This window comes from Pelecanus crispus, chromosome 14 (assembly GCF_030463565.1).
Source record: "Pelecanus crispus isolate bPelCri1 chromosome 14, bPelCri1.pri, whole genome shotgun sequence".
In the NCBI taxonomy this organism is placed as follows: Eukaryota; Metazoa; Chordata; class Aves; order Pelecaniformes; family Pelecanidae; genus Pelecanus; species Pelecanus crispus.
This window is the reverse complement of record NC_134656.1, coordinates 16,694,571-16,703,226: the sequence shown is the minus strand read 5'-3', so window position 1 is coordinate 16,703,226 and position 8,656 is coordinate 16,694,571.

The window sequence follows — 8,656 nt, the reverse complement described above, 5'->3', positions numbered from 1 at the left end:
GGGGTATGAGCAGGATTTTTCCATCTCTAAGTTGGGTGGCTCTTTGCATATCCTTGGCGTGGTCGTGTTCTTCCAGTCTCTTTACTGGCTCGAGTTCAGCGGGCTCTCCGAGTTGGTCCCTGCTATGTGTTTAGCAATTTTCCAAGGCAGACGTTCTCCATACGCAACCAGTGGCGATGGACAGCAAAGGTGTTAAGCTGGACATCTAAACGCAAATCCTCTCCTATTAGGATAGTTCCTGGCTGTGGTTTGGGAGGACACAGGACTCTCCCATACGTCTGGGCTTGGTGGCTGGAAAGGCAGGGAGCCTTGCTGCTCGTTTGCTGATGCAATTATTTTTTTCTTTGGTAAGAGAAGAGCAGGGATCTGTCTTGGATTGGAAAATGATCCCACAACAAAAATTATAATGTGGGAAATGGTCTCTACTACGATACTGTAGAAAGGCAGTGTCATTCCGACTATTTTCAACATAGATATTTATGATTAACTGAAAAAGCTATCTTTTACCAGAAAACCAGCTGAAACGATGGCAATAAACCCAGGGTTTTTTGTTCCTTACAGTGAAGTGGTATGAGAGAAATAGTCTTAAAACCACGACAGATTAAATGTACCTCCTGCAAGCGAGTGCTACGTTTTTTGCCCCAGCTGGCTGGTTCTGTGGTGTTGCCAGCCAGTTTCAGTACCTCGCTCACAGCTTCAGTGCAGGTTTCGTAGGTTCTGCTGCTAGGGAAATGCTTTTCCCGCTGGGGGAATAATTCCGATCCATCAAGGCACAGGCTGAAAGCGGTGAGGAGCAGTTGCAAAAGCAGCGCTTGATTTTTGCGTCCATATTTTAAATGAGTGCAGTGATGGATTGTGAGCTGGGGTGATGGAAAGCACATGTGGTGCCGTACAGAACAGGAAAATCCCGCTTGTGCGTTGCCTGTTGCTAGCCCCCACGTACCCCTGTTAGCTTCTCTGGCTTCCCTCTTCCCAGCGCTGCGGCTGGGTGAGGTAACCCGCCCAGCGAGGACAGGTGGGTGGGTGGTGTTCTGCTCCAATGGATGGCGGATCCTCAGATGCATTATTAAGGTTCTTGCAGATGAGAACAATTCCTAATGGCCCATTGTTTTTCATTAATATGGGACTAGATTTCTCAACAGCTTTTTGTAGCACAGCTCCAAGTGTCAGCATTCACAGCTGGGATGGATATTCTTTTTCAAAACAACTCAACACCCAATGCATGGAGTGGTTTTGAAAGCTTAACCAGAGTGAATTAGAGAAGCCAAATACATCTTTTGTCCTTAGTTTTGCTATTAAGTTTCTGAAGCACTTGACTTTTAATACAGGGTTTTGCGGTGTCAGCATTCTTCATGTCAGCCATGTTTTGGGCCACTTTCCCACCAGTCTCGGTGCCCGTGAGGGCAGCGCCGCTCTGAAACCTGTGCTCCTGCCTGCAGCGTTGTGCTGACCGGGGCCGAGCTCCACAGCCTGGGGAACGCTCCCAAGCGTTGCAATGAAGGAAGAGAAATTTTTATGATGGCCTTGTTGGGAAAGCTATGTCACGCGTGCAGGTATGTGACGGGTAACAGTGAGGCTGGAGCAAGGGCGCATTGCTCAATCAACTGCTGCTTTTCAGGAGAGGAGGACAAGAGCAGAAGGACCAGCCGCTTGCGTGCCCCAGCGATTCAGCCGTTGCTGACCTGCCCCCTCCGTTTGCTTCCTGGCAGGCAGAAATGCTGCCCGGCCTGAATCCCTGCAGGCAGGGAGGGTACGGAGAGGTGCCGTACCCTGGAATCATGGAATGCTTTGGGTGGGAAGGGACCTTTAGAGCTCACCCAGCCCAACCCCTGCAGTGCCAGGGACAGCTTTAACCAGAGCAGGGTGCTCAGAGCCCCGTCCAACCTGGCCTGGGATGGTTCTGGGGATGGGGCCTCCACCGCCTCTCTGGGCAACCCATGCCAGTGCCTCACCACCCTCAGTGTAAAAAACTGCTTCCTTATATCCAGTCTGAATCTACCCTCCTTTACTTTAAAACCATTACTCCTTGTCCCGTCGCAACAGGCCTTGCTAAAAAGCCTGTCCCCGTCTTTCCTGCAGGCCCCTTTCAGCGCTGCCAGGCCGCACTCAGGTCTCCCCGCAGCCTTCTCCTCTCCAGGCTGAACACCCCCAGCTCCCCCAGCCTGGCCTCGCAGCAGAGGGGCTCCGGCCCTCGGATCATTTTTGTGGCCTCCTCTGGGCCCGCTCCAACAGCTCCACGTCCCTCTTGTGCCGAGGGCCCCCGAGCTGGGCGCAGGGCTCCAGGTGAGGCCTCACCGGAGCAGAGCAGAGGGGCAGAATCCCCTCCCTCGCCCCGCTGGCCACGCTGCGGGGGATGCAGCCCAGGATGGGGTTGGCTTTCTGGGCTGCCAGCGCACGTTGCCGGCTCATGTCCGGCTTTTCATCCCCCAGCACCCCCAAGTCCTCCTCCGCAGGGCTGCTCTCCACCCCTTCGTCCCCCAGGCTGTGCTGATTTCGGGGGTTGTGCTGTCCCAGGTCCCTGGAGAGGTGCCTCCCCTCGCCACGTCCCCGGGATTTACACTCTGCAAGGACAGAGGCCCCGCCATGGCTGTCGGGTTCAAACCAGTCGCTTCCCCGCGGCGCCAGACAAGTGCAGATGTGACCAGCTCTGTCTGGTGAGCTTTCAAACCAGACTGTTTTGTAAGAAACCGAGAGCAAATGGCTACAGTTAAAACTGATAGGAATTGTATTTTTGCTTCAGCAGAACCACTGGATACCTTCCGAGTTGCTGCGCTGCTGCTTCCTAGGATGTCCCGCGTGTCTGAGCCGTGAGAACTGGGAAATGTCGTGGGGATACCTGTCTGCTGGGGTACGCTTTGGGCTGCGACCGTAGGTGTCCTGGAGGGTTGGGTGCCTGTCTGTTACTTTTCTAAATGTCTTCCTTCCCCCCGCACCGTCCTTTTGGTTTAAATCCACCTTCCCACATTGCTGCTCACGCATCTTGGTTTCTCCTTTTATCCCTCCAGCGTCTCTTCAAGTTTAGGCTTTCGAATGCAAATGCGCGTCCCAGGTGGCTGCATTGGCCGTAAGTGCTCCAAGTCCATAAAACAATTTCTGACTCCTTGTTCATAGCCAATCAGCCAGGGGTATGTGAATTACTGCCGAAGAGCTTTTAGGTACAAAGATAGTTCATTATGGTATGTTTAAAATTATTCTGCTTTTGTCCCTATTCCTCCTGCTTGGCTGCCTGCTTACTGCCTGGCCTGAGCTCCCTTCACATAAAGCTCTTAATGCATTTACTGAAATATTCTATTAGAAGCTGATATGCAAGCAAGTTCCTAATTTCTTGTGTTAGCAGCAGGTGCACACGCTCCCTCCCCCTGTGGCACAGCGTTCAGACACCGCTGCTGCCGCCTCTGGGAACGTGGTGCTGCCGTGGTCTGGGGCTGGACCTGCCTACGAGGACAAGCCTCCCGTGCTGCTGGGCTCCTGCATCGCGATGGGGTAGGATGCTGCATTTGGGTCCCTGGGCCCCGCAGCCGGACTGGTCTTTAAGCAGTTTAAATGGATATATTTAAGTGTCGCCACCTTGTCCCACCCAAAGCAGTTTTATTGGAGACGTGCAGATGAAAGTTCTCGAAGCCTCCCAGGTCTCAGCCATGGTCCTAATGCAGGAAATTTTCACCTTGGCCTCAAGGAGCTGCTTTAGGCTGTGCCCAGAGCGTGATGGTCTGTGCTCCAGAGCTGCTGACAGTGTTCCCGTCCAGCTGCTCGCAGCCAGCCCAACAGCCGAGCGCGGACATCTCTGGCTCCCGAGCGCGGACGTCTCTGGCTCCCGAGCGCGGTGAAGTCAATGGCGGTGCTGAGGATGAGCCGCAGCGGTTGCTCACCAGTGGGGCAGGAGGGGCGAAGAAGTGGCTGGCGAGCAGACGGGGAAGGCTGCAGCTTTGGTCCGCGCTTCACCCCCAGCGACGTCTGCTTGCAAACGGGAGCAGCAGGCGTCAGCGAGGCGGCTCGGGTCGCCGCAGGCAGCTCTGCGGGCAGGGCTGGGAGACCGGGTTCCTGCTTCTGCCTGCATCTCTCACCCCTGTCCTTCCCTTTTACCCCTCGAATCTTGTCTATCTTCATCCCGCTTTCTCTGGGTCTCCTTTGCAACTAGTTTGGGCGAATCACTGGGGCTGTGAGCCTAGGGAGGGGGTGAAAGCTGGGTTCCGTAGGAAGTTGCGTTTGAGGAACGCCCTCAAACCTGTCAGAGAAAATAATCTACCTGCTGGGAAGTAAATCTGGGCAATGTAAAGGTGCTGAACTTGAGGGTTTTCTCACTAAAACGGTACAGCGTGTCTGTGCTGGCACGTGCCTGCCCACATGCCACCACAATGGGTACGCGAGCGGTGCCAGCGTTGCAGGGCTTGGTGTGGGAAAGGCTGCTCGGCCCCTCTGCCAGATGTGTGCAGAGGATTTTGGATATGGACGAGTCCTTTTGGCATCAGACCATCCCTGTCCCTGGCTTGCGTGTGTTTTCCTGGTAGAGGATGGACAGACTCCACCAGGAGCCCTTGGGGTTCTTGCCCACATCTCCAACTATTTCAACAACTTGCTTGAGAAAAGGAAAAAACATGGAATTAAATCTCCTGTAGATAATGGGAACACAATGGAGGAGGCATATGACAGCTCTCACAGGGGCAGCAACCCCCAAAGAATGGGTCCTGTTACAGCTGCAACAGCTGCAGTATTTCCCAAGTGCCCCATGGACTGTAACTGTGATGCTGGTTAAAGTCAATAGGATTTATTAAAACCAGTGGGGGCTTTTGTTGCATCTCCTGACTCAAAATGAATGCAAGATTACAGGTGTTGGGGCCAGACAGTCTTTCCATGTCTAGAAGCACATAAAAGGAGGATTTGGGGCTGGAGTAACCCTGCTCTGTTGCTCTAATGCCTGCTGAGGCCAGCATATGAAAAAGCAGAGCACCAAAGCTTCCCACACATCTGCTGTTCCCATCCAGAGCAGCACGTTCAAGCCCAAAGTGTGTCGGCAACCTCATACATTTCATCTTTCCTTTGCAGAGGTGCAGGCAAGGCAGTGGGGATTGAGACCTTTGGCTTTGTTCCTCGAAAAGACCACCTGCTGTGGCCACCAAATGCAGATGGTAGGAGCAGAGCAGCAAATGTGAGAAGCCAAGCGAGGTCAAGGGCACTTGGTAACGAGATCTTGCCTTTGTGGGTGGTGGGGAAAGGATTTAACAAAAGCTTTTTCTTTTTTTTTTTCCAGTTCACAGGATGGAAACTGCGTGTATATTCGCTTGAGTTGCTCGGTTTGTGTTGGTTGTTTTTCTTCAGAATGTGCGGATGTTGAATTAACTGTGGCCTGGGGGGAGATGCTGGAGAGAATGGGCTGGCCCAGGCCTCATCTTCCCACATCCCAGCAGGGCAGGGATGATTTACAGGGAGCAACTCTATGAGGACACTGGATCACGGAAAAGGAGTTTGAGAGCATGAAGGGTGGGACCCCTTTGACTCCATTCAAGAACTAATAAGATGCAACGGATCTTTTTGTGTCATGGATATTTAAAATGCCTCGGGGAGGAGCACGCATCCTTCTGTTAACAGGCCAAGCCCAGTAACGGGGCTTCCACCCTTCACTGTGGTCTGTTCCCCTGTGGCAGCCGAGCACGGTTTGGGCTGGGGTTGAGGATGAGGAGGGATGGGCTGGGGTTAAAGCGCTGCGTTGCGCTCTGAGCATACAGCACCCTGCACCGTATCTCACGTGCATGGTCACGCTTGGAAAGGTGGGATGGGGGGAGTCGGGGAACAGGAGCTGACTGTGACCAGGCGCACACTTAAACAGCACCCACGGCTTTGTCCGCACTCTGTGTGTGTGTTTGGTGTAAATGCTGGGGAGTCCTTGACTGTCGACAGCCCATGTGCTTTCACCTGCCTTTCTCCAAAGCTCTGCCCCTCTCCGTCCCTGGGAAAGCTCCGAGGGAGGCAGTGACACCTCCTCGCCCTCTGCTCCTCTCTTGATGGACCCGGTGAAGTCAGGAGGAAGCTTTGCAGCTGCTTTACGGCCATAAGGGGTGAAAGGGGCAGCGTGTGTTCCCTTCCCCACCCCTCTGCGGTGCCCTCGCCTCTTCATGCCAAGATTTCCTGGATGGTCATGTACCGAACTCAATGAGCACCAAAACCCCAGAACTCATTTTGTTGAGGCCCTACCTACAGCCAATAGCAAAGTTAATTACCACACAGGGGCCTGCCTAAGAGCTCCCAAACTCCCTCACTCTCCTCCCAAAATAATTAAAACCAACACAGTTGTTTGCTAGGAGACCTTGGCCATGCTCTAATGGCCTAAAGGTGATGAGCTGCACCGCGCTGCGATTGCCCGGTGCCAGGCTCAGTGTTTGGCTGGTGAGGCCGGGTCTCGGTGTGGGGATGGAGCTGGGAACGCTCTGCATTCAGTCTCCAAGGCACTGAGCCACGGTCGCTCTCAGAGCCCAGGTACGCGGCTCAGCAGACCTAAGGTTGGGCTGATTTTGATCTTCCCGATAGCCAAAAGTTTTGACTTGCTTCCCCCTCCCCGTCTTTCCTCCCTCCCAGCCACAAAGATGTCCAGCCATTAGTCTGACCCATCGCGAAGTGAACTGATGGCAGGATGGATGCATGGATGGATGTTCAAGCATCCCCAGGCTCACCATGAACTTGAACAGATGCAATAGGCAGCTTTGTCCTCCAGTGCTGGATGATGGCTCAGGCCAGGCTCAGCAGAAAACTTTCTAGGGCTGGAAATATAAAAAAAGCCTTGCAAATGTGGGAGCAGCTGGCTTCTCCCCACGTGGGCACTGGTGCCCTGCAGACACAGCTCAGGTGCCAAACGCACCAGGGTTTGGATGGTGACGCCAGCCAACACGCGCACCGCTGGCAACACGGGGTGAGCTTTGCTCTGCTGAGGCGGGGACCGGCGAGCCGGCCAGAAGACATTGCGCATAAGGAGCATTTATTAGCACTGTTGGCTTGTGCAAACTGGAACAGCGGCCTCGTTCTTTCCAGTCTGTTATGAGCTGGACCATAGAATCATAGAATCATTTAGGTTGGAAAAGACATTTAAGATCATCCAAACCAGTGCAAAGTCCAGAGATTAAAGGCCTGGATTTGTCTCCTGCATCAAATGAGTTTCCAGGCCTCCAGAGGAAAAGTCCCAGAGCCCCTGTGAACCCAGTGTTTTGCTCAGCCCAGTGGGATATACCATGTGGAAGGGAAAGCAAATCCTGTGGGCAGAGGTGAAGCTTAGAAAGGGAAAGATGACTTGTCTGAAATAGAAGAAAAAAGTGTGTATGTATGACAAAGAGAGCAAATTAGATTGATTTCTTTTATTATACAGGATTGTATGTACAAGGTCACCTTTCTCCCAAACATCAGCATCACAGTCAGTTCATAGCAAAAACTGCAGCTCATCTCTCGAAGCCTAGAAAACAGCTCTACAGCGGCTCAGTACAACACAATGGATAAATTGTACAGGAACCGGAAAAAGGTAGGGGAAAGCACGGTTATCCCTTTAATCCCTCATGAATTATTTGAAACTAAGAAATGCAAATAAAACCTTGTGCTTCAAGAGCCATGCGTGCTCCAGGATGGCCCTCGGGGGAGGGAAGCGTGGCCCCCGGGACCTGTTTTCCCCTTCACCCTTCAAAGAGAGGTGCCGTAGGTGAGGTCTGGCTTTGAGTGCCGGGGCAGGAAGCGGGAGTCCCCTTTCAGAGCACTCCATACGGCCCGGGGGGCCACGCGTTCTGTGCGAGGGTTTGACCACGGGGAAGCTGTGGACGCTGTTTCAGATTCAAAGCGCTGATGTGTGTGTGTGTTTTGGAGGGGAATAGGGGAGACAGGCAGGACACATCTGATCTGGATAAAGTGCTGTGTGAGTTTCAGTCCCATCTGCCCCTGAACTCAGGAAAACTGGCTGAGCCCGCGAAGGAGGAACAAACAAGAAGAAAAAGGCTGAGAGACCTTTGGGGTGTTGCGGTGCAAGGTCGTTCCCACACCAAGTGGCACGCTGGCTGCTGCAGCCCGCGGCTCGCGGGACGTGGCACGGGACGAGAGCAGCTTGAACTTGGGCAGGCAGGGAGGTGCTTGCACGCCCACATGCATCCTGCTCGGGGTAGTCACCGGTCGCGCTACGCTCAGGCGAGTTGTCACGCCGCGCAGACCCCGTCGGCCTGGTGATGGAGCGCAGCCTTCGCAGGCGGGAGCGGCTGCGCCGCTCTCCTGGCGTTCCAGGTTGGTGTGAAGACCCCGCGAGGCTGGGGCAAGAGGAGACGCAAGCACCCTGGGGAAGGTGCTGATGTCTCTGGCACCGGGCTGGAGAAATGGGTGGGCTACAGCCCTTCTGGGGAGCAGGTGGTCCGAGAAAAGGGTCTCATCCATGCATGCTTGCACCACCTCGCTCTGCAGAGACTTGCTCAGCCATAGTGGTTTCCCAGTGGAGAAAGAGGAGCCCATGAAGATGACGTATGCTTTGTTTCTTCTGCTTGGGATCACTTGTTTTCCTGCAGGCAGCTGCCTTTCCCCTTCCCCTCTCTTCGAGCAGCTGCAAAGAGCACAACGCATGCACCAGCACCGACTCCTTTCCACCTGGAAGTGACCGTGTACTCGCGGCAGGTCATGGGGCAAAGGAGACACGACAGGAGGT